The sequence below is a fragment of the Chrysoperla carnea genome, chromosome 4, assembly GCF_905475395.1.
Source record: "Chrysoperla carnea chromosome 4, inChrCarn1.1, whole genome shotgun sequence".
NCBI lineage: Eukaryota > Metazoa > Arthropoda > Insecta > Neuroptera > Chrysopidae > Chrysoperla > Chrysoperla carnea.
Window position 1 is genome coordinate 14,739,571 of NC_058340.1, and position 26,383 is coordinate 14,765,953.

Below are 26,383 nucleotides of genomic sequence, written 5' to 3' on the forward strand. Positions count from 1 at the left end.
TAGATGAAAAAAGTCTTAAGGTAGTACCAGCATGAAATCACTTTTCGACAGATTTGGCCGAATTTTTTTTCTCGGGTTTATAATAGCTTTATTTATGAATTCCTAAAATTTCATAATTTTTGACCGTTTAGATCGCGAGATATTTAAAGACAAAGTTCGCGATTTTGAGGGTCATGTCCCATTTAAATCATGTAAAATGTCCGGTCTCTCCAACTATTTTTTATGATATTATTATATATTGAAGAAAAAGGTGGAAAAAAATGTTTATACAATACAATTCTAAAAAAAAAAATTTAGAAATTAATTTTCACTTTCGAGATATTAATTTTGACGTAAATTGATCGAAATTGGGACGTTGGCATAATTATTTCCCATTTTAAACGGTCAAAATTTCTGAAACTTTGGGAATTAATAGTAAGCATTATTAAATTCTTAAATTTAATTTTTCGTTAAATTCTGTCGAAAAAAAAATTGTACCATTGCTTTAACATAGAAACTGCAAATACCATGCTGGTACTACCTTAAGAGAAAGTAGGATATATAAAAGTGGGATATACTTCTTTAGCAATAAAAAAGTTATTCCAAATTTTCTTTAGAATAATTCGGAATTCGTTATTTTTGGGACTATTTTCTGAAAGCCATTACGGTTATCTTTATGTTGTTTTACTAAAATTTTTGTTTAAAGTTTTTTTTTAAAGACAATACTTAATTTTTTAAGGAACTTTTTGAATAGCTTTGTCTACATTTTAAGATACGATCAATATACACACAGTTATTAACATATTATTTCTCAGTGTTTCTATAAGATGAATGATAGAACACCAGATTTTGAAAATGTCGTATTTCGAATTCATACACGTGGAATATATATTTTAACCTTGAATAAATATTCAAGAAAAATGTATATTTTATATACAGGTAATGGTAGTTGTTCGATAACATATAAGTGTTGAATGTGTATAAGATTTTTTTTCAGAATAAAATAATTAAGTTACAGTTCGCTTGTATGCTACGAATACTTTCATCAACTTGAATTTATTTCATGAATTATTTTTATTATACTTTACTCATCCCAACGTACAATAATTTATGTATGGAATTTATTTATTTATGGACACTAGCCGCTATCCGTGAGCTCTCACCTAATTTCATTTTTCCACCCCTCCGTAACATTCCCAATGTACCTAATTGTAAACTTTAAAACAAATAGCTCTACATAATACTCTTAAACCCACTTGCCCCTACTTGGCCCATCTCCTTAACACCAAATGTACTACCATGTCTTTTGCAATGAACCGAATTTTGGCCTGAAGACGGCTTTTCAGAGCTCCGAGCCTATTATTATTCTATTATACTTTATATTTTAATCTATACATCTAAAAAGTTGCATAAGAGTTTGGGACATCATGTTCTGACATTAGATTGGAGCTATTTATTTGTGGTTATTTAATAGCCAATTTAGATCCTAAACGAAAAGAGATAGAATAACATTTTAAATAAGAAAAGTTAATCCTCATAAAGATACTAACAATTTTTTGTTTAAAACATTTTTTTCGAAACACGTTAACTTTCGGAAGAAATACGTCTTAAAAATATGTCATTATTGTCTTTAATCGAAAGAAAACACGCTAATTACGGAAAATTATTTAGCCAAAAGTTGTCAAGGGCAATAGAGGACATTTGCCGGTGTTCATAATTTTGACCAACAATTATCAATAAACATTAAGCGTATTTGCTTTCAAGTTTTTTTTATTAGGGAAAACTTTCGAATTTATAATGTTATTCTATCCAGTTGAGATTTTTATTGGCTATTAAAGAAACCCGAAGAACTAGGTTTGAACCAATCTGAAGTCAACCCATGATGTCCCCCATCGAACTCTACAACTTTTGTTTAAGTTATTTTTGAATAGTTAACTATAATAACAGAAATTTAATTGTATATATTAAAATGGTCCACCTGTATACATAAGGAAAATAATTTTGTTAACTTCTATAGTGATTGCATAGAAGCCGATTGAGATTTGAAATGTGGAAAACCTTCTAATATACTCTTCTCATTCAACAATCACGGATTAGAGTGCAACTGTCTCTATCGTATATATAATATATGTATACGTGTTTATTTTTATCGCTGTCGAGCTTATGTGTATATGTACAACAGAATCCTTGTGTGGCGTGAAACAGACTGTATATCTAATTAAGTAGAATAACCGACATGTTTTGTTTTAATAAGTCAAAAGTTTTTGAAACTTTCCTAAACAATTAAACTTTATAAAATGTTATAAAAAATAATCTGTTTGAAAATATGTATTATTATAATCTAGACCTACAACCACAAACAATAGTTAAGTTCGTTCCTAAAGTGTGGATTTTCAAAATATAAAAGTTTCAACTGCCTTCACAATTCACATTTATTATTAAAACGTTTTCAATACTTGAAAATATTATGTCATAATTTGTCATAATCTTTTAATTTGATATAATCTTTTTTAAACTGAACGAGACGAGTCAACTAAAATGTGACTCTGGACGCCATAAGCCATCCAACAAAATACGGCTTCAAAGTAATGCCCTCCCGATGCAATGCATTTATGCCAACGAATTTTCCAATCTTCGAAACACTGGTTGTACTAGTTGTAGTCAACTTCCGGGATTGCCTTCAGTTCCGTCTTCGCTGCGGCTTCAATCTCCTCTATCGTATCAAAACGGTGTCCCCGGAGCGGTCTTTTGGCTTGCTGAACAGCCAGAAGTCGCACGGTGCCAGATCAGGTGAATACAGTGATTGCGGAACGATATGGGTTGAGCTTTTGACGAAATGATCACGAACTATGAGTGCGGTATCTACACGCATTAAAATAGCGAAATATTATATTTTAAAAACACACATTAGTTTTGCCCATGACAGTAAGTATACAATATGGTGTTAATATTTTGATTTATTTCAACATTTATTCAACTTAACAAAGTATTGTTGTTAATATATTAGGTTAATTACAGTTCAAAGTAGTCATTGTGTTGTTACAACACATGGAGCACACATTGTATTCAATGGTTTTACCAAAGTTTTATGTCAATAGCTCTTTACGATAAGTTTATTTGAACATTCATATACAAGAGCTATTAAACTTTGTTCAGTACAAAAAAATTTTTTTGTGATCATTGCAATAATCGTGTAACGACGTTTCGCTAATCTCCTAAAACACTCAACGAATCTTAATGAAATTTTGTAAATGTGCTTCTATACCTGAGAGATAAGATTAAGTATACACACCGATATGATTATATTCTTACTCTAGCAGGTTTTTTCTGTCCTACCTTTATCATCCTTATTCCTTTATCAAATTCCATGTTTCACTCCTCATTTCCAAGTTTATTATCTCTAGGTTTGACAAAAAATATACTCCCGTTCTATAAATATACCGTTTAGGGAAAACACGCTAGACAAATAAAATTTGAACGAAAAATATCATAAAAATAAATGTAAATAATAAGTTTATTAGGCAAACATGTTAGTTCTTACAGATGCTCTCCTAATACTCTAAACATATAATTACTATTTTTAATACATGTTCTCCTATTATTAATTTAAGAACTTTTGAAGAAAATTTTTTTCTGCACTTTTCTATGAAATTTTTTATTTTTTTGCAGAGTAACCACGGGTTACGGTAATAACGGTAGCGGAATTACTCACGGGTCGAGCTAGTAACCAATAATATGTGAGTTGATCAAAATATATTGATTGACAATAGCGCATGATTACAATAACGCAAAATGACAACACAAAGGAATATCGGTACGTAGATATATTTAATGTGAAGAAAAAAATAACAGCAAACAGAGCGGTAGAAAATTTTATAGTATGGACATCGTCGCCTCAACAGTTAATGACATACCTACTTTAATTCGCATTATATATGAAATTCTATTGTTGACATTTCTATTCAAATTATTCATCCACCCTTATCAAAATTTATGTCAAATAATGTATTTTTGTGGTTTGATTTACGTTGTCAAAGATAGGATAGGCTGCATAATGACATATATACGTTTTGTTTCAGTATTTAATGGATGTTAATACATAAAAACAACAGAAAAACATTTACCGAAAGTTTCTTGACATAAAAATGTTGTGAAAAATGTCTGCTCAAAAAGTACATGATCCAGAAAAGTAATAATTATCTTTTAAACCAAATGATAAAAATACCTTTGATACCTTTTTTTACCACGGTCAGGTCTTTAAATTCCTTGGAAGCTGATGAGCCTATCTCTTTCCAACATTTTACCTTCACTGTACACTGTATTTATTCGATTGGTGACAGACTGGATCATTGGACGCCAATTATTCCCAATTTGTAGAAAATTTGACCAAATTTTTTTAAACAAATATTATTTGTTTTTGTAATAGGAGCGAGCTTTTGGTTATTTTTCTTGTGTCTTATGGTTTGATCAATTTTTGTTGAGAAACTATTTCATAAATGAAATTTTTCCATTAATTTTCATACAAATTCCTAATAGCAATAAGGTGCAAACATAATATTGTGTATACTATTTCGATGAATGTACCTAGGCAACTGTTTGCTGATACCCGAAAATTTATAAACTATACTGGTCGTAAGTTCCTTAGATATTAAAGGTCAAAGCTCGCGAAAATCAATGTTTAGATATTCCCAAATCTGGTTTCTTTTTCCTTCAATCGTATTAACATTTACTATAAAAATTGTAGAGGATAACATTTTTTACAAATTTTACCTGATATTTTTTTGGTATGTTGAACCGTTTTTGAAATAGAGGGCGCAAAAGATGATACGCTTAGCTAACGTACATCGATGCTGGGTCAATATTTATTAATATAAAGTATTAAATAATGATTTAAGTAATTATCGATTAAATACTGCTTAAAGTCTGAAAAAAAATGTCTAATGAAGAATCGATTGTTAGGCGGTACGAAGTTCGCCGGGTCAGCAAGTCATAAAATATATAAGACTCTCATTAAAACCATCCATGGAAAGGTACCATCCATAAATTACGTCACACTTTAGAGGGGTTGCATCATAGTTCAAAGATTTGTGACAGTATATGATGAGTAGGGGGGCTTAATTACTAGGATATCACAAAAAAAATGTTATTATTCAAGTCATGTACTGTATAAACATACAGCTTAATTTTTATGCGAACCCAAAATTTTTTCTTGTTTAAGGTATAAAATTAAAAAATATAATTGAAAACATTCCGCTATTGTTTCTGGGTGAGCCCAAAAGTCGATAATCATTTTCCGATAAATTTTATAAAATCGAAATTTGTAATTTAAGCTATTTTTCTTTTATTTTATGCTAAAAACATATTAAAAGTAGAAAATAAAATTATCTGGACAAAATGATTGTAATATCGTAAAAAAAACTACTTGATCTAAAAACCAGACAAAATGCATGGTAGTATATAGTTATATAAACATGGGTTAGAAAGTTCATAGTTTTAGTTATAAGGATAATCAATAATTCATTTGTTTCATCTATTAACACGTAGGATATCAAATAAAATTATCTTTAAAAACTAGAACAAAGTGAAAGTAAAATAAATATAGATATCCTATGGGGCAAGCATCTCATTTAATCAGAGAAAAATCGATTGACTGCTGTGTAAATCAAATATATGGACACCAACTAAGTGTCAATTTACTTGATTTTAACACAACGATAACAAGAGTTATAGTTGTGTAGCATGAACATGGAATACAAATAAATATCCTATCTACCCATCTACTACTTGTTAAGAGTTGATATAAATCAGTCTTCGCCTTAGTTATGTAGGCGGACTTTCATGGGCTAGATGGACTTGCACAATACATGAAAACGGTCAGATTGCCTCAATCGCACGTTATCATTCTGATTTGTTTCCTGAGTGGGAGGCAAAACCAAAAAAGTGCAACAACAAAAAAAACGACGACCAAAACCGCCCACTTTCACCTAGGTCACCTAGGAAACCAAAACTTTTTTTAACTATTCAGCTTGCCATGAAATTCTGAGAATATGCAAAATAATTTTTATAATTTCTCAATTTGGTTTTTAATCCAAATTTTATGTTTTTTCATTATAAAAAATGCGGAAGTGAATTATCAGAAGTTAAAGATAATAGAGATAATTTAAAGTAAGTAAGAGAAAATTTTATGTTATGTCATAATAAATATCCTGATCAAACCAAATGTAGGTAAGCACATATTAGGTTGACTATTAAATCAGAAATATGTCTTTTTTAAACAAATATTACAATTAATTGATACAGCAAAAAGTAGTTAAAATTAAATTCTTGAAAGAATTCCCATCGATCGTCATGACTATCTTTCACTGGTATGGCAGACACTTGCAATCGCCAGAATGTTCTTGCTGTTTAGGTATACTTTGAATCTATTGAAAAAATAATCCCTCGAGAATGGAGCCTTTTTTTGGAGCAGGTTATATATCACCCCTGACAACTTGCTATAGCTTGGAACATATTTGCAATCACTAAAATGATTCGGAATTTTTTTTTTACACTTAAACATATATAAATTACAACATTTTATAATTTTAGCCTTGGGAAGCGATTAAAAAAACGGTTACATTTTCAAAAATTTAGGAGATGATGACGCAACCTCGAGATACCTGCCAGAAGGGTACTTTCTCAATTGACCTATAGTAAATGGTACAATTCTACCTGCGCAAGACCATATCTTGCCTAATTCTACCATTGTTGAGTCGAGTCACTTGGATGGTCGGTCAGTGGATACCACTTCAATTATATATCTTTGTCACTTGGTGTATATATTCCATTCTCTAGTAATATGATAATGTTCTGTGATTTGATTACATGGTTTAAATAGCATATCATGTTTATGGTTATTATGTAAATATTTAACAGTTAGCATAGTATTGCAGAATTAAGATAATTGCAATATAATATTCAAAATTATTAATAAACATTTAGACCACAAGCTTCTATGCTTTAGAATAGATCTTAACTTCAACAATGCAACGATAAATATAATAATAACATTGGTTAAATTTAAATATGTATAAATATTTATGTTTATAAGTCATATATTTAAACATGTATTCTTTTGATGCAATATCAACTTGATCACATATTATTTTTTTTGAATGACCTTTAGCTTAGCTTTAGCAAAATAAAAAATTTATCTCCCTTGAAAATATGTTTGTGACTTTAATTCTTACATTTTTTTGGCATTGTATTAAATATTTTGAAAATTACACTCTATGCTAGGATCGAACCTCAAGCTCCAAGGATTGTCAGGTTGTCAGGCCAAAGTTTTACCAACAAATCAGTGTAGGGTAACTGTATTTATTATTTTTTGTAATTAAGGTGTTTCGATTCCGAAACGAAAGTGTTACCAAAAAAACCTTAATTTTGTGTGTCAATTAATGCGTATTTAATATCCCTTCTGTATAAATTTCAAGTCAATTGTCTGTACGGTTTACGATATATTAATTATTAAAAACAGCCCTTTTTGCATTGTGGTACATGAAGAAGTCTTAATAAATGTTGGTTTTTAAGTCAATCAATGCTTTTAAAAATGTTTTGCCATATACATAAAAAACTTTTATTAATATTCCTCAAGTTTTAAGCTTTAAAATCATACCAAAATTAACATCTGTGCATAAAAGTGAAAAACTTTTTTTTGATAAAAACACTGACTTTGATAGTTCATTTCTCCTAAGCCGTGCAGAGAACCGCTTCGAATTTTCACAAAAGACGTATCATAGGATGATTAATTGCTAAATCAAATTTCAAATCTTTGGCATCACTTTCAATTTACGGAGCTGAAATAAAAAAGATAACAGAGATTTTAAATTTTATTTATCACCATTGTATTTGTCTTTTGTGACAAATTGATATTGATTCTCTCTACGGTTAATGAGAAATGTGTCCTTTTTTGCTTAAAAATTTTAATTGTGAATTTCTCCTGAACCATTTAGAAAATCGATTTGAATTTTTTACAAAACAGTTATAAAACGATGATATAATTGATAAATAAAATTTCAAATTTTTTAGATCATTTTAATTTTTTTGGTATCGAAATACTTCAACAGAAGAGTACAGTATGTTGACTTAAAATAATTTTATTTCAGAAAGATTAGGACAAATATAATAAAGGCGTATTTTAACTACCAAACATATTAGGTAATCCAATTCATAGAACTTTGTTTCCTTGAGATATAAATGTTATACTACTTTCGATTAAATTACCCTTTCAACTTAATATAATTAATTTAATTTTCTGCATGTGTCATCTTATGCAATGCAGCTCTTTAATAAATGATTTGAGGGACTCTGAATTTCGTCAGGCAAACAGAAAGTAACTAAAATATTCGATTCGTGGCCGAGAATGTAAAAAAATACTATGAATGTATACTTTTCAATATAAATTTCATTTACAATTCATATAAGGTCAATTTAATCACAATTGTTAAGTTATTTGTTTAAATAATTGAAAAACTACAGAAATTTTTCAGAAAAAGTGGCCCCAGAATGATTTGTTACCCAGATCGATGGTTTGTGCATTTTTTGTTAAGTAGTTTTTTTGCAATTTATTGAAAATAATTTAAATTTTAAATGTATCATTATAGCCGACTAAAACATTTATATAAACTTTTCGCACTATATTTGTCAACAATAGCAATTAATAAACAATTATTTACTTTTAATTAAATACTAAGTTATTTTAATTAACATTTTTGAAATATAATTACTATTTTGTTCCCTCGAAGCCAATAATTTATTAATTAAAAAGTATAAGATACTTCGAATATTCCAATCCAATATGCAATTATTTTAAAAATGATAGAGAAACTGTTTATGACACATAACTTGTATAAAGTTGTATCGATATATGTTAGTTACCTAGTCTTTCTCACCTTCATACACATAATTAATGGAGTAGTTGTTCTGGGCTTTATCTGCTATCGCTTCGATTGCGCTCAAAAAATAAGTAATCGACAATACAGAGTGGTTGAAGTATTTTCAAAAAATCAATGTTTGTTATTCAGAGGAATACACTATTTTTTTACTTTTTAGTGTATATTAATTGTTTTTGGAATAGTTTTTTTTTGAAGTGGGTTTTATTTTTGTTAAAAGTTTTTTCATATATCCACTTTTTAATTAAGATCGTGGTCTAAATAATTTTAATAAATTTCAATCATTTCATTTGAATTAAAGGAATTTTTCGTTCATTCTGTACATATGTTTTCATTTTAAGATCGAAACCATCTACATGCGCTTCAGGAGAAAATTAAGTTTTTCGTTTCTCTGGCGCATTTATTACGCTAATATTTACATATATTTGTTTATTCAAATTTATATCTATCCCGAATGTTTTCTTGTAAATTAATTATAAACAAACTGTCTTAACTCCAGTATTCTTGTTAACTCTTCTATGATGCAATTTTATTTGCTATCAGATGTTGAATGAATACCAAATACAGAATCGAGCATTAATTTTCTCTCTTTAAGTCTGATAACGAAATATAATTGCATGAATATTAGTTGCATCATTTTATAAATACGCTGCATTTTTGAATTTGTTTTTTATTTCTAATTAGTGATGATGGAATGTCATTTTTTTATTTTGAAATTTGATAGAAATTCATTGTAAATAGCTAACAAAACTATTAAATTTTGACTTCAATCTTGGGTTTTTAGGTAAAGTTTTAAAACATATTATAAGCAAAAAAACACATTCCAAAAATCTTATTTAATTATCAAAACTTGGAATTTAAAAATTGCAATGAGTTTCTATAAAAGAACATATTTTTACTTTCAATTTCGCGTAATATTCAGGAACAAATATGAAAAATGAAAGGTTCTCAAGACGAAAAAACATTTTAACTATTGGAAAATAAATGTGATCGGCAGACTTCAGAGTTTATACATTTACCTTATTAAAATAATAACTTTAATGCAATTTAAAAACATCACATTTAATGAAAAATCAATACTAATTACAATAAAATTATAAACAAAATAAACTGCACCTGTTGAAAAAATAACGCCCTTTCTTAGTTTATTGGAAACTATTACTTACGTGGCAAATTTACAACGAGCAAAATAATTGGTTATAAGTTTTGGTTATTAACGAGTCACTTCAAAATCTCTATCTCAATATATTATAAATGCGAAAGTAAGCATGTTTGTTTGTTTGTTGGTTTGTTTGTTTGTTTGTTTGTTACGCTTTTATGCTTAAACTAGCGAACGGTTTTTAATGAAACTGTACAGCAATATAGCTGATATATCAGAATTGCACATGAACTATAATTTATTAACATATATTAACAAAAATAACAAAATTAAATTTAATTTGACATTTGAGATTACCATAAATTGCAAATTTCTGTTAAAATAGTTAATATAAAATATTTCGCGGCCATCTTCTCTGATATACTCAATGAATAATTACTATTATACATTTAAAAAAATAGAAAACCATACATTTTACCTGTGTAAAACAATCCTTTCTATTATTTCATTTCGCGTGTTATAGAAAGGGGATAAGCGAGAGCAATCTTTATCAATCTTTACTTTTAAACCCAGCAAAGCGAGTTTCACTCTAGTACTCCCAGCAAAGGGGTATCATTCTAGTAATAAATAATCCTTTGATATTGTGTCAAAATTGTTCTCTGGTCTGGAAAATTATTTCGAAAATATATTATTCATAATTTGAACTTTTCAAATTGTTGTTGGATTGTATGAAGTTCTATGTTTGCTCAGTTTGTTTTTCTTTTATTTTAGGTAAGTTCCAAGTAAACAAATGTTATGGATGTCAAAGAGAAGGTAATTTAAAGTTTTCAATTTATTCATTTAAACTGATTCCAAAAAAATTAAGATTGCTTAAAAGTTCGTTAACCTCCCACCATAGTATGAAAACTTAAAGATATTAAAACCGGCATTTATTACCATTATTTATATATTAGCAAGTAAAAATAAATTTTTACTAAGTAATTTCCCAAAAAGCGTAAAAAATGTCTTAGTTTGGTGGCAAAACACCTTTATAGTATTAAGTACTAATTGATTGATATAGGAGACGAACCGATGCTTTTATTTAGAGACATGTAACTTTAGTTTGATTGAAATGCCATTGATATATTTTAAATGAACGTCGAACATTCAGGAAAATAGTATATATTACAAACAAAATGTAATCCTACTTAGAAGAATAAACAAAGCAAAAACACAAACAGGTGAAATAATATTTTCGTATGAGCATGTCTTAAGTAATTAAATACAACTTTAATATAATAAGAAGCACTGTAGAACGTATTGTTTACCTCCTCCATACCACACAAAGAAATTTTAATACTTTTGTTATTATGCCAAATAACTAATTAATGACTAAGACGTCGAAATTGAGTGTGTATAAAATTATTACAAAATACATAATAAACCAAGAGCCAAAATTGAACAACAAAGAAATAAATCAAAAATATTTCTGAACTGTCTTGTTCAACCACATTTTACATGTTAGAGGCCTAATGAGTTTTTACATAGATTGGTAAATGGTATTACGGTCAGAAACAAATAGATTTAAGAATTTCTTATGCCCTTGAAATACGCTAGTTTCGGGAAAATGCTTGGAAAGCTCCAGAGTCTTTCAAAATCCTACTTCTTCATCGTTTTGTTGTGGAAGTTTGAAAAGTTTAATCGAATGAAATTTTAGACAGTTTTAGCAGATACTAAGTTTAACTTATAATTCCCCTATTCAAGTTATTTTACGAGGTACCAATAAATTTATAAACCTCTATCTTTAATACAAACTTTTGATTACGGAAATTGCGTAAAACGTACGCCTTCGGGATATTTGACGGGTTTTTGAATCCTAATATTGAAAGCCAAAATTCAAAATTTTAAAGAAGTGCTCTATAAGTTTATTATTCTCAATTTTTGCAGAAATAGGTTTATCCAACAATCATATTAAGCAAAGAATTTGTTCTTTGTTTAATATTATGGATGTGATCACTTTTAGTTTCCACTAACATAATTTGGAAACGGTAATTTGGAAAAATATAAAACCGTAGGTTTTATATTTTTTAGGAAATAAATCGTAAAATCAATTATTTATATATGTTTATTGCTCAATATTACATTATTTTGCTCCATCAATTTTAGAGCGTAAATCACATAAGGATTGATAAACAAACTGATCCAATCCATCCATAATCTCTTGCATTAACTCTTGTATTCCTGCCATTTTATTTAATTTTTGACCATACCATTGAAAATGAATTCGATGCAACAATGTTAAAAATTCTTTATCAGAATTAAAATTTACTAATTGTTGACTGAGTCTTTGACGATATTCTATTCGTTTCGATTTCAATTCGTTCACATTAAAATCATCAATACCTAATGTACAATTTTTATCATGATCTCCATCTTCATTGTAGATACGTAATAATAATTTTTGCATATTTTCTGATAGCTTATTGATATGAATATGATTTTTTTGACATGCATCAATAATACGGAATCCAATTTTATCTTCTAATATAAAAAATTTTTGTATAAAAGCACGTTTATCGAATATATCACAACGCCATTGCATTGGTAAATTATTGTGTTCATTATCGATTGTATTATTCATGGCATAATTTATTTTACTTTGTTTTAATTTATATTCTTTGAATTTATCTGTATTCTCGATTGGTATGTACTCCATATTTATTTTTAAATTGTATTTTTAAATGAATTTTATACGTAATACATTCAAGTCTAATTGATATTCGATATAATAAAAACCTTGTAAAATAAGAGCAATTGAAATAAATTTATTTGACGTTTAAAACAAATATTGATTTATATTAATTATTCTTTTCTGACACATTAAAAGGTTGCGTTCCTGTAAATCATGGATTTCGCCTATTGTTTTACTGTTATTACTAGCACGAGTTATACAAGGTGAGTGGTTATTGATACAATATTTTTCTACCATTACCATTTGTCTGCCATAAAATAATAATTTATTTTCATTTTATTTTGCTGGCGCCGTGTTTTTCTTTCAACCTGGAGTCGGTGGAATAGACACTTTCAGTAAATTTTGAAATTTAAAAGTGTTTTGCAATAAATATACTCGCTTAAAAAATTTATCCTTTAATATACCTATAACTATGGTTCGCAATAAACTAATCAAAATTTATTTGGGGACATCACGATGACACGCATACGATTCTGGTCTTTATTAAGAGGTCACGTGTTGGCCGATCAATTTCTAAATAATCTTTGGGGTATTTATTCTTCACACTAAGTTTACTTTAAATAAATAAATTTATATAACACATGATAGGTTAAAACTACAAAATCAATCATGCATTGTACTATGATATGTAGTAGTATATCAACCATAGAAAAGTTTTCTAATTAGTTCTATTAGTTCTATAAAGTAGTAGTTGTTGTTGTTGTATTATTGAAGAACTTATTCGTCAAATCCAAATAAGTATTTCCTTCAATGCTTCATCAACTACCCGAACAATAATTAAATATATTTGATGAAGATAATCTTATCACACATTGGTGATAACGGAGAATTGTGTTTGAAAGGATTTGTAATTTTCATTTTCACACAAGATTCAATATTAAAGGAAGAAACCATGTAGTTTGTATTGTATTAACTTCTTGGAAATGATTTTAATTAATCAATCGTCAAAAGTTTTGTAAAAAAAAGAATGTGTTTATTTACCCGGTAAAAATTATAGAATAAATTTATAAATTATTTAAACGTTAAAGTCTTAACAAAAATCAAAATCATTAAAAAGAAAGCAATAAAATTAAGGGCTTCTTCATAACAAGCTTCAGCTAGTATGATTTTACAATAGGTACTATGGTACAATCTACATAGAATTTTTAACATTCGCATCATCGTAATAGGTGCGAATTACAATTGAATATATGCTACTGATTATACGTAATATTTTTGGTCTAAGTAAGATGTAGCTCGAAAAATAGCCACGAAAAGATGTTATTTTATAATGATATTATGTAATTTTAATTTTATCTTTTACTAATATTAATAATTGAAGACATCGCACGAAATTGAAACATATGAAAGTAGATAGATTTTTGCTTTCCTTTTCCGGCGACTTTAGAAAAATTTTACAAAAAATAACTTTCTAATTTAAGCATTTCCTCTATTTTTTTCAGATAACGAACTTGATTTGAAGGAACCTGTCAAATTTAAGGCCTTTGTGACATGACTTGAAGATTGTGATCTGATGTGAATGTATAACTAAAGTGCCCGACACAACATGTCTTGATATTCCTGTTTAATGTAAATTTGACCCTGACAGTTTATTATAAAGTTCATTTTCTGTTTATTTATTTATTGTTTTATTATTATTATTACTATTATTATTATTATTATTATTATTTTGTTTTTGTTTTTTTTTTTTGTTAAAAAGTATTGTAATTATGTATTTAATGTATTGTAGCTTAATAATTTACTTTTTGTCAGTTAAAAGCTTAATAAAAAAATTAAAAAAAATATCCTTGACATGATAAACTAGAAAACGTTTTACTTGCAACATTTTGTTAAAATATAGCCTCTCTCCAGTTATTATGTCATAATAGAGAATTGTTTGACGACAGATTATCGACAAGATGTCTGTAAGAAAATTCAGTTAATAAATGTTTATAGTCATAATAATAATCATCATTATATCATTATTCTAATAATAAATGAAATTTACTGTGTTTCTAGTAACAAAGACAGACAAAACAGACTGATAACCGTAATCTAATTCTATATAAAGTGTAATAAACTCTAATCGTTATAAATGCTTTATATATGTTCGATTTATATCAAAGTATTAAGAGACATTGAATTTATATGTCAATTAACATTATTCGTATTCTGCTTTTGTTGATTTAAACTATACTCACTTAAGGATGCACGAGTGTCAGTGCAAAAAAGGCTTGATTTTTTTCTTATATGTAGTAGGACTAAATGTAAATTTGAAGAAAGGTTGCCCGATTATATAAATAAATAAATGAATTCAAAAGTAGGCAAACTTAACATAGGTTTTATGATAAAGCGGTAGGTGAATGATTTGTTTTCGTAGATTTCTCCAAAACTAGTCGATGAAAATTTAAAAAAAAAAAAAACGGAAGAATGGAATTGAATTGAAGTTAAAACCTTAATAAATTAAGGATGTATGAGCATTTTCGTTTCTTCATATTTTAAACTCTGCCACGATTTGCGAGATAAGTTATGTAATTTTTATGTGACGTTTTCGCACAATTGTAGAAGGCAAGAGATAAGAAAAGGATATGGATCCAGAAAAATCAGGATCGAACCTTTTCATCTGTGTCCCCTATGAATTGATTACCGAATGTTAAAATACGCTCACATAATTTTAATGATTATAATAATTATACTTTATGTAGATCTCATTCTGCTTTATGGTCCGGGAGATGGATACGTTGATATTTTAATACCAATGAAAATAAGGTTCTACTTGAGGATTTGAGCAAAGATGCGATTTCATAGGTTCAATCTGAGAGAGGTTGAAAAAACTTGAAATTTAAATAAGTTCGAGGGCGTATTACCTCTCCTTTGACTGAACGTAAGTGGAAGATATTTAAACGTGGCATTATTTGTTAATCTTTATTTATTTAACTACGCACATATTTACAATTACATTTTGATGTGGGTGGAGTCGGTTACGTCGTTCTTATCCAAGCGACAACAATATGATCAAGGCCATCGCCCCCATTAATTTTAATTGTTCACACTGCCACTGCCTGGATTCGAACCCACAACCTAAGTCTAAGTAGACAAACGGTCAAAGACAAACGCCTTAGACCACTTAGGCCCTAAGTTATCCTCTTAGTTATTTACATGATGGTGGTTTATATCACTCCCCAGATTGATGCTGGGATCGATTCAGCCTTTTTGAACGGATTTTATTGGTGTTTCTCCCGAATCACTATATGAACTTTAAATGTAAAAATCGCATGCATATGCTCGATAAAGATAATGTTTATACACATATACACCACAATATTCGTGAGAGAGAAATGCATTAAGATATCTGGTTTTTACTCGAACTCAAGTATCATGAGTTTTTAAAATGACCTACTATAGGTACGATTTATGATACTCGTATCGCAAATTTATAACGCAAATATAATTTCATTGAACCATTTTTTAAATTTCTCTCTACATTGGGTAGTTTTAGTTTTATATTATTTATGGATACAATTTCCATATTTTAACTTAAAAATAAATACAAAAATAAACATAAATAAAAATATTCTAGCAGTAAGTTTCAACGGAACATTTATGTGAATGTAGAACTATTTGAATTATGTTTCGAGTTAACCGGGTACTATGTGATCGTTACACATTACTTTCACACCAAAAATAGAAAATTCGTTTTGGGTTTAGAATTATAGTTCATAAAAAACTTTTTTTTTAACATAAATTTTGTTTACAAGGTCAAATGCCCCAGACTAAGATGCTGCCTATCAAATTCTATAGCCTTTGTTATAACCAAAGTTATATTTTGATTGCCTTAGGGTTGACTGGGGCTAGTTGTGCAATGGGGCAAGTTGGTCAATTGAAATATCGCCGCAATGACGAAAGAGAGGTACTGGTGCGCTTAGTTCATCACCCCATCATAGAATGAGTAGCAGTGAACTAGTAAACAACATGAGCTGTTTGTTAATTTTATCGGTCAAAAGTAACAAAAATATTTTTTAGAATTTTTGGATTAAAACAATGTAAAATAATCGTTTGACAAGCCGGTCAATTACGATGATAAGTAAATTTAGTTGAGCTGCTGGTGTTAGTTGAGCCATTGCTAATTTTTTATACAAAACCAATAAAGCGTAAATGCTGCTGCCAAAGAATATGACGTGAAAATTATGACTTAAACCACATATATACAATAATTTAAAAAATGACGGTAGTATTGCGGTAATGGGCTATATAAAACCACGACAAATTTTTTATGCGGCACAAGAAATTTCTTTAAAAATTACGACTGGCGGGAATATTTTATGAATATATGTTCGTTGTCGTTAAATAATTCAAATATACGAATACATTTATGATTGATTTATAATAGGGACCTTTTCTAAGGTAAATTTATTTACTTCGAATCCTGTTCAACTTGCCCCATACAGTTGCTCAACCTACCCTAATATTGGAGTATGTTGTGCAGCTACGACTATCGTCACTTAAAGCTAGTTTCCTCACTAATTTTCTAAAAGTTATATAAATATATAAATAAAATAAATATGATAACTCGTTTAGAAGCTGCAACTTTGAAACCCAAAACCTGCTCAACTACAAAACGAGCTATTAGCCATAATATATTAAAATTTTCCACCCTGTATATATACAAGTGTGCGTTCACACCAGATTATTTACTTATATTTTCTGTATAACATAAGATTATATGTATTGTATATTTCTGAAGGATTGAGTTAAATATTGATTACGCTTAAATTGAATTTATATTAGGTATAGTCAAATCTAGTAAAATTTAATTATACGTAGATAATAAATTCTTGGAAATCTATTGGACTGCAAAACCTCGTGGATTGAAAATAACGAGTATTACTTTTAATTATATTATTCAATAAAAAAAGAGTGTGGATCTCATTTTAGTAATTAATTTTACCATTAAACTTCTCTAAACCAAACAATTGAATTGTTTGGGCTTGAATGAGTATATATATATATTATGTTGTGTACAAAAACAAAATACTAGGATTTCTCATTACTTTCGGTTTAATAATTATCAGAAAATGGATAATCTAAACAATTTTTTGTATATCTGGTACTTTATGAATAAAGGTCAATGTAATAATTAAAAATTATAATGTAAATCGAATAATCTTTGATATAAATATGATCTTCCCAAATGTTAATAAAGAAATAGAGAAAATAAGGTATGCTTATTATTTTTACTAATTCGAAAGCTGAATTTACAAGCGGAATCTAATATACGTTGTATTTTACACCCCTTAACAAACAGGGGGGAACATCCATATAGCCTCAGCGTTGATTATACAGGCTGGTTTATAGTACAACAGTCGTACTTCACCAAATGGTAGGTTGGCTGTCCGCGAAGGACACACTTACGCTATAGAGGCCATTGTGATACTATATATGTGTTTTACTACCTTTCTGCTGATAATTTCATTTATTAGCTCCTCAATTTCAGAAGCTGAGTGCACCTCCTTCATGTATATACCATATACTATACCAGCCCATCACAACTATTAATTAAATTAATTTTGTTGCAACGGCAGGCATCGAACCTGCTTCGACTGAATTGGATACGCCTTTACCAACTGAGCTAATAAGGCGACGACTGAGCCAAATGGTAGATAACGTTAAAATATGACAATTTCTCAAACACTATAGCCAGGAACACATTTTTTTCTAGATGCAGGCTATTGAAAATTTAGAAATGAGATATTTTGTGTGAATTTTCCAAGACAATTGCTTAGAAGAATTATAAATTTTGCACACAATTCTCCAGTGGTACACATGAACATCATATTTCCAATAAAGTCAGTGGTGCTAGATATGTCTTTCTCAAAGCACGGTGATGACACTTCCATATCTCTACCGCTAGTTTTCGTAGTTTTTCATTAAAACTCATCGTTTCATCGTTTTGGCAATATTCATAATAATATCATTTTTCTTCTAAAATTTCAGAAAATAAATTATTTAGAAAAGGACGCTTTCTCGGCTATAAGTGTATAGAAAATTAGGTATGGCAGACTCCTATTTTGTTTTCCAATCTGTGTTGAATAACGTACAAATAACTCCATTCTCACAAAATAGGGCACTAGTGAAATCGTTTAAGTGCGTTAAGTACCCGATATAAGAAAACAGTTACTGCTGAACATTACTTTTCTTAAAGATGGACATGCGAATTTTTCACTTTCTAAATTGCAGAGTTTTTATGACTGAAATAACTCCATCTTAATAAAAGTCCAAAAAACTGTAAAACGCCATTTTAATTTTTATTTTTTAGGAATGGAAAGCTAATAATTTTTGGAAGTATGTTCCTTATCATCGCATGATTTGTTTGGTGGTTGGGAGGTAACACCAAAAAAAGTTCAATGAATTAAAACGACCCCAAAATCCGACATGTAGGTTACCTAGGAAACTAAAATTTTTTTAATCGATTCAGCTTGCCATGAATTTTAAAAATAAGCAAAAATATTTTACAATCCGTTAGGGATGGAAAACTAATAATATTTTTTTATACATAGGCGATTTGAAAATGAAATGGATGTGGCGAGAGACTCAACTGGACTCTTTTAATTACAAACACCATCTTTGTGTTTACTTTTATAGGAAATTTGTTAATTATTTTTATTTGCAGTATCTGTGTCCTTACAGGCCACGTGATGGAAAGTTTTAAAAAAATCAGCCTGTATTAGAACAATAAACCAAAATATTATTACCATAATTCACTTAACTGGATATGTTTATTGACATGCATATTTTAGTATTGTCATTATTCTAACACCCGTAGAAATTTCAGCAAATATTAATTTTGAACCCAATTTGTCAGAAGGATAATAAATTAACTCGTGAACGAAGAAAATCATAGGAACATACAAACCATATATTACGTTTTCAAAGTAATTATGAATTAATCTACATAAAGTTATTTTAAATAAACACTTCATTATTTCGGTTCAGTTGGTTGCTGCGGACATAATTTTCATCAGGGTAAAACTTATTCATTTTACTTATTATAACGATAACTATTATTATCGATGTGTTGATGTGTTAGTATCGTTTGTTTATGTTCAAAGAACAGTAGGCGATCAAAAGTTTGATATACTTTTGTATAAAAGGTGTTCCATAAATTATACACTCATATTTTGATTAAATAGATAATTTAAGATAGGTAATTAAAATTTATTTCGGTAGTTATGACAGTCATAAAAAAAAAATTTCAAACACAAAACATATATGCGGTGTTAGAAAAATATTTTTTTTAAAACAATACTGGGTGCAGCTGATTACGTCAATTTAGTTGATTTTAAATAATTTTCTTTTTGCCAATCCCCTTTTTCAGGAGGTATTATAATGAATTATTTTTTTATTGTTGATTTTATATGTAAACTATTATTATATGAAGATTTGCAGCATCCTCTGTCGGTAAGCTAAAAAACTGGTTTCGGAAAATAATCTCTCAAGAGTTGATCAATATCCCGTTGATATTTTTTCCAAATAGATTTAGCTCGGAGGTCATGAGTTAATGGTTTAAAGAACAAGTGGATTATTCGGTATGAAAAACAGAGAAACCCGACTGAACACTGAATCAGGATAATTATCAATATAATAAATTATTTGTTCCATAGCGTCATATAACATACAATTATAATTCATGGATTTTTATTTCCTTTTTTTTAAATATTTATACTATAACACGGTTGATGGTATCTTGTACCTGTGGATAAACCATTGACATAATTTATTTTTAAAAGAAGAAATCGTTGTTTAAATAGTATAAATAATTATTTGCCTGCTCTGAAAGGTTTATAATACTTAATAATAATAAAAAAAACATTAAAAAAAAAAAAGCTCACATCAATCAAAATCGGAGTTGTCTTTCAGGTGCTTTATCAGTTTGCTTTGAACCATATCATGTATCAACCAATGTATTTCACAATTACTGTTAAATACAGGTTAATCGTTTTGACGTTAGTTTTGTTTTGGTTAAACTGTCATAGATAATAAATTTCTTGGATTTTTCTTCTTGAGTTTAGACGTGTGGTTGAATATATTTCTTACTTTAATAAATTCATGAATGTAGACGAAAAATAAGAAGACAATTTTTAGATATTCTTGAATTCACCATCAAAATTGAAAATATATGTTTGTTTTTAATTTGTGTCACCACTTCCGTGCTCATACATCCTTAATTAGTCGGACACAACCGGTTTTTGTTTTTGCTTCCAATAATTTGTTAAAGTTGTAGCTATTATTTAAATAGCTTTGTTTTTTAATTTCCACCGACTAGTTTTGGACAAATCTATGAAAACATATCACCCACCTACCGTTTTCCCATAAGACCAATGTTTAATATGCCTATTTTTGAAGTCATTTATTTATTTAGATAATCGGACAACCCCTCCTAAAATTTTCAGACTTGATTTAGACTTAGTCCAACTTCATATAAAAAAAACCCAAGCCGTTTATTAAAAATTTCCCTGGCACTCGTTCATCCTTCAGACGTCAGGTCAGTTATTATCGTCTAATCACGATAATTTATGCACATGTTGAATAATTTTTCTCTAAAACAAGTTTCGTTTTACTATCAGTTTTTTTCAACACCTACCTAATTTTCGTTAGTTATGAACCATTCATTCATTCAAACAGCCAACCAATATGTCATGTCCTACATTGTTATATGTATGCATCGATAAATGACACGACTGTAACTTGCTGTGATATTAAAGACATTGTCACCAATCTAACAACTAACTCAGTGAACCAATACCGGCGACAAGCGACAACCGACAACCAGATATACAATAATGATGATGATTATTATTATTGGTATATTATATACATTAATGTAGAACTGTTGTTTATGGAGGATGTAAAGCTCAAATCACTAAACTTGATCCGCCTATACATACAATTATTTCACAAGTGAAATTTACAAAATATAAAAAACCCCCAATAAATGTGATCTATTCCTTTTAAATGGTTTTTTGGAAACTTAGCTTTAAAATATTCTCAATCGAGTCGGTTCGAAAGTTTAGGGGCTACGATGCCACTGAGAAACATACAGACGGACAGAAAAACACTTTAAACTTGTACCACTCATTCTAAAAACAATATCAAATTGATGGTCAACGTAACAGATTTTTAAAATATTTTAATTGAAATTGAAATATTTGAATTGCCTAATTATTTTACCATTTCACTTTTCGCAATGAATTGAGTCAGGTTTATTTGACCGTTCATTTCCATAGTAATTATTTATATGTTAAAATTATATATTATAATAGTCAATTTTTTAGTTTTTTGACGGGTACGGAACCCTAAGCTTGCCCTTGAAACATAGCTAAGAACACTCTCTGTTAAATTATCTTGAAAATGATAATAAAAAAATTACAAAGGTTAATTTGCTTAGGTGCTACGATGCCACAGACAGACGCACACACACAGACACACTCACACATTAAAATCAATATTCCTATAAATAACAGTAAAAACAAGAAAAATTGTTATCATCTCGATAATTTGGGAACTGGTGACGCGACGGGTGTTTTCATTATTTGGCAACTGTTATAGATAGTTATTTGCTAAACTTCTTAAAATTAGTTCAGGAGATTTTATCATCAGTGAGACAACTACAAGACCAGCCACAGACATGTGAAACACATATGTTCTCTGTTCGTTTGGATAAAAAACTAAATACATTTTTTAAACCATTAGAAAGGCTTCTTATTCCACATCCCGTACTATAATAATTCGAAGACTTTTAATTTTACACCAAATAATTGACAGTTCAAAATTTTACCAAAGAGCTTATCTTTTTAAGCTTACTATAGCTTTGGAAAATTATAATTTGTAAATAACATTTACACTTTAATCAATACACCGTATTATTCTGCAATGGTTATCTTATCTAAATCTTTGTGTATTAAATTTCAATTTATAAGGAATAAATCCGAAAGCTTATGAACAATTGATTAAATTTCGGTATAGTCATTCAAAGTTCAAATGGGGCTATATGTTTCACCTGCACAAAAGAATCAATCGGTCAATCAGTGTTCCAAGTTACAGATACAAATGACTATTCAAAAACAGACATAATTGAATGAATATAATCAATTTATAAGGGTCATCTTTTGTGACATTAACTGTAGTAACCATGGTAAACGAACAAATACATAAGACTTGAATCGTATATTAGGGTAACGAGTTGTACCTTGATGACGATAACCTTGAATCAGACCACTGCTCTATTGGTGGCTAATTCGCTAAACCATATTTCAGTTTGAAACAAAGATTAGAATGCTGAAGAACAATGCTTGAAAAACGCACAATCATATACCTTGGGTTATAACAACTTCCTATACCAGTGATCAGTGGCTAATCGTATCTAAGGTGAGAACTATCTTATTTTGCTTTAGACCACGGAACCTCCTACTCTCGGTGGTAGAAATAAATTATTTGAATTTGTTCAGAAATCAGTTTATCTGTAACATAAATTTTTATTCCATGTTTTAATAAAATGGTAGCTGTTCCCTACAGTGGACTTAAATATTACATGGTAGTAGCGCCTGTAGATACAATCGGTCCTCTTTATATAATATTTGCACTAGGGTGTAATCATTGGTACAATATGTTTTTGTACCAGAAACAAATATATATATTTATACATGTGCATAAATTTTTTAGTATTTATAGCGCTCAATACTTAAGTTATCAATATAATACGTAGCCTTAAGCTCTCAATATATGCTTTAAGAACGAAATAATAACAGCTCAATTTACAGACTAACTGTAATTCAAGGCACGACACTCTCCCATATAGAAGAACAAAGATCTATCTATCTGCTATCTGTACTATTTATTGAATTGGATATATATAAGGTATACCAAATACAAGAATAATAATTTTCACCATTATTATTATTGAAATAGCTATCATGGTTACAACAACAGGGTTTGAGGTTTTATACAATATGAATTATTTAAGGTTCTGTTCTATATCATAGTGCCGTTCTATACAAATTTTCTTGTCTGCTTCTTGCTTTTATTCCAACATTTTCAATGATTTATTAATATAAGACTATGAGATTATATACTTCAGACTACGGATAATTTTTTTTTTTGCATTAAATTACAGGAGTTTTTTTTTTTATTTAGATAGGTTCAATATCACGTACTATATGTAAATGCACAAAATCTTTACAAAAATAGGCGGAGGAAGTGCCTCCATTTTTAGGAAAACCGTTACGGTCTATAACCCCGCAACCTTGCACTTTAAGTCAAAAATGGTAATAACCTCTTTGTAGATAATTAAATTTCCTATCTTTTTAGTGAATTTTTTTTACCTTAAAAAAAATTTCAAGGTGTGGTCGCTGCTTTTGCAGGTGAGAAGGCAAATTAGTTATTGCTAATTATGTCACTAACGTTAACATTTTATATTAATTTAGAAAAAAAAATGTTTAAAGTTAATATTTTAGGAAAGTAGATTTAAAAGTTAACTTATTATCATTTTATTGTTAAAACAACTATTAGGAGACATGGCCACTTTATTTTTAAAATACTTTTTTGTTATAAGAGTTTGAATGATTGTACCTCATTTAAGTACAGTTATTAGGAGAAAAATTACAGTTGGAATTAAGTTAGTCAAAGTTTTATGTCTTTTCATTACTAACATATGTAAACATAACTGTGCAATATAAATATTATCGAAGATAGTAAATGAGAACTCTAGGATATTTCGAAATAAATTTCGATTTTTGACTACCAAGTAGTCATCATCAGTATGAATTAGCTAATCGTAATTACTCTTATTATGTTATGTTATTCGTTGCTAGTTTGGTGGCGGACTGCACTTTGGTAAAGTAAGAGTAATTACGATTACCTAATTCATACTGATGATGACTACTTGGTAGTCGAAGTACGTATTTATAAAATACAAAAAACTGATCTTGGAAAATTGTAAGGGCGAACACTGCATGGGTGACTTTTATAATATCCTTTATCAATGCAAGTTGCGAAGTCGAAGTAAGCCTCGATTACATAAAACGATTACAACTAAAAAAGTTACGCATCTCCTAACTAATTACTAAATCTCGATAGTTATCTAATCCTAAAAAGTTGCTGATTTATAGCATATCTAAACGGAACATTACTTGATTTAAACGGTTTGAAAGGGATAAATAGCAAACAAAATAAACGTCGGATATATATGTATATGTCTTTATATACAGGGTAATCGTATTAGATATTCTTCTAAGAAGTGAATTTAAAAAATGTTTCGCTTTCACTTCAGATAATTAAAAGGAAATCCATATATTTTCTAACATAGAAAAATTTCAAACAAACAAAAAGTTGTCCAATTGTAAAAATTGATAAAATCAATTCAAAATATTACACAAAATTCTAAATATGTTAGTTTTCTCATACAAAAAAATTAAAAAAATGATAAGCCTAAGTACCACTTACAAACACTCTAACATTAGTAATATATTTACCCCTCCAAATGATTAAAGTTTTCTACGAAACACTTTTAAAAAAATGCACCCTTTAGAAAGATTCGATTTAAACAGATCACCCTACATATTATAGATAAGCATGCATTTTGATTTATGTAAAAGTTTCTTATTTTATTTTTTCTCATGTAACCATATATTCTTTACAAACAGTAGGTAAGCCTATCTATCCAGCCCACATAATTTTTTCTATGGTTGGATTGATATTATATTTTTATTTATTGGCGTTTGATATCCATTCAATAAATAAAATAAGGTCAATCAGTCAAGTGGACAAACAATATTGAATTAAGTTTTGAGGATTGCTTCGGGTTGCCTCAATGCTCATTCAAATATTTGTGACTTCTAACTTTCAATATTTATGTACTAAATACTTTTTATTAAAGTTTTTGCCTTTTTACAAAACTGTAAAAAAGTTTTATTACAAACATGGTAAAAGTATATCGGCTTTCAATGAAATAATTTATAATTTTTACGTATACCGCACAACTCAACTGTGCAATAAATACAATATAAAAGGTACGATAAGTGTAAAATTCTGTTAATATAGTTATTTCTCTTCCACTGCAATATTTATACTGTATATATTCCTGTTCAACAATAAAATTATTTAACTATGCGTTAAAATATTTCAACAAAGAAACATTTAATAATTTTGATTTTTCCTTCTGATTTTAGATCAAATGCAAATACATCAATAATGATCAGTTAGGTTAGCAAAAGAAGACCTTTAGGTGTTCCTAGGATTGGTTTTTGCTACATATCCAAGAAAATTGGAGAAGGCCCACACTTACAATAAGCTGCTTTCAATCAAAATATTACAAGAATAATATATCAATTTTATAATATAATAAAGTCTTGTCCGATGTTTCGGACTGTTGAAAATTGCATATGAAATTTAACGAATTATCATTCTGTGATAATTATAAAATTTTTGCAAAAAATAATACTAAAAATATGTCTTATAGGACCTAGTTTTGCAACAACTTTATTGCATTTATGATTTCAAATATGTGTTAAATTTACATTCATGGAAGATGGGTGTAGTATGTAAATAGTATTGGAAAAGTTACAATTTTTAAGCACACGATGGTCGAAAATAGTGCTCTTATATTTGATA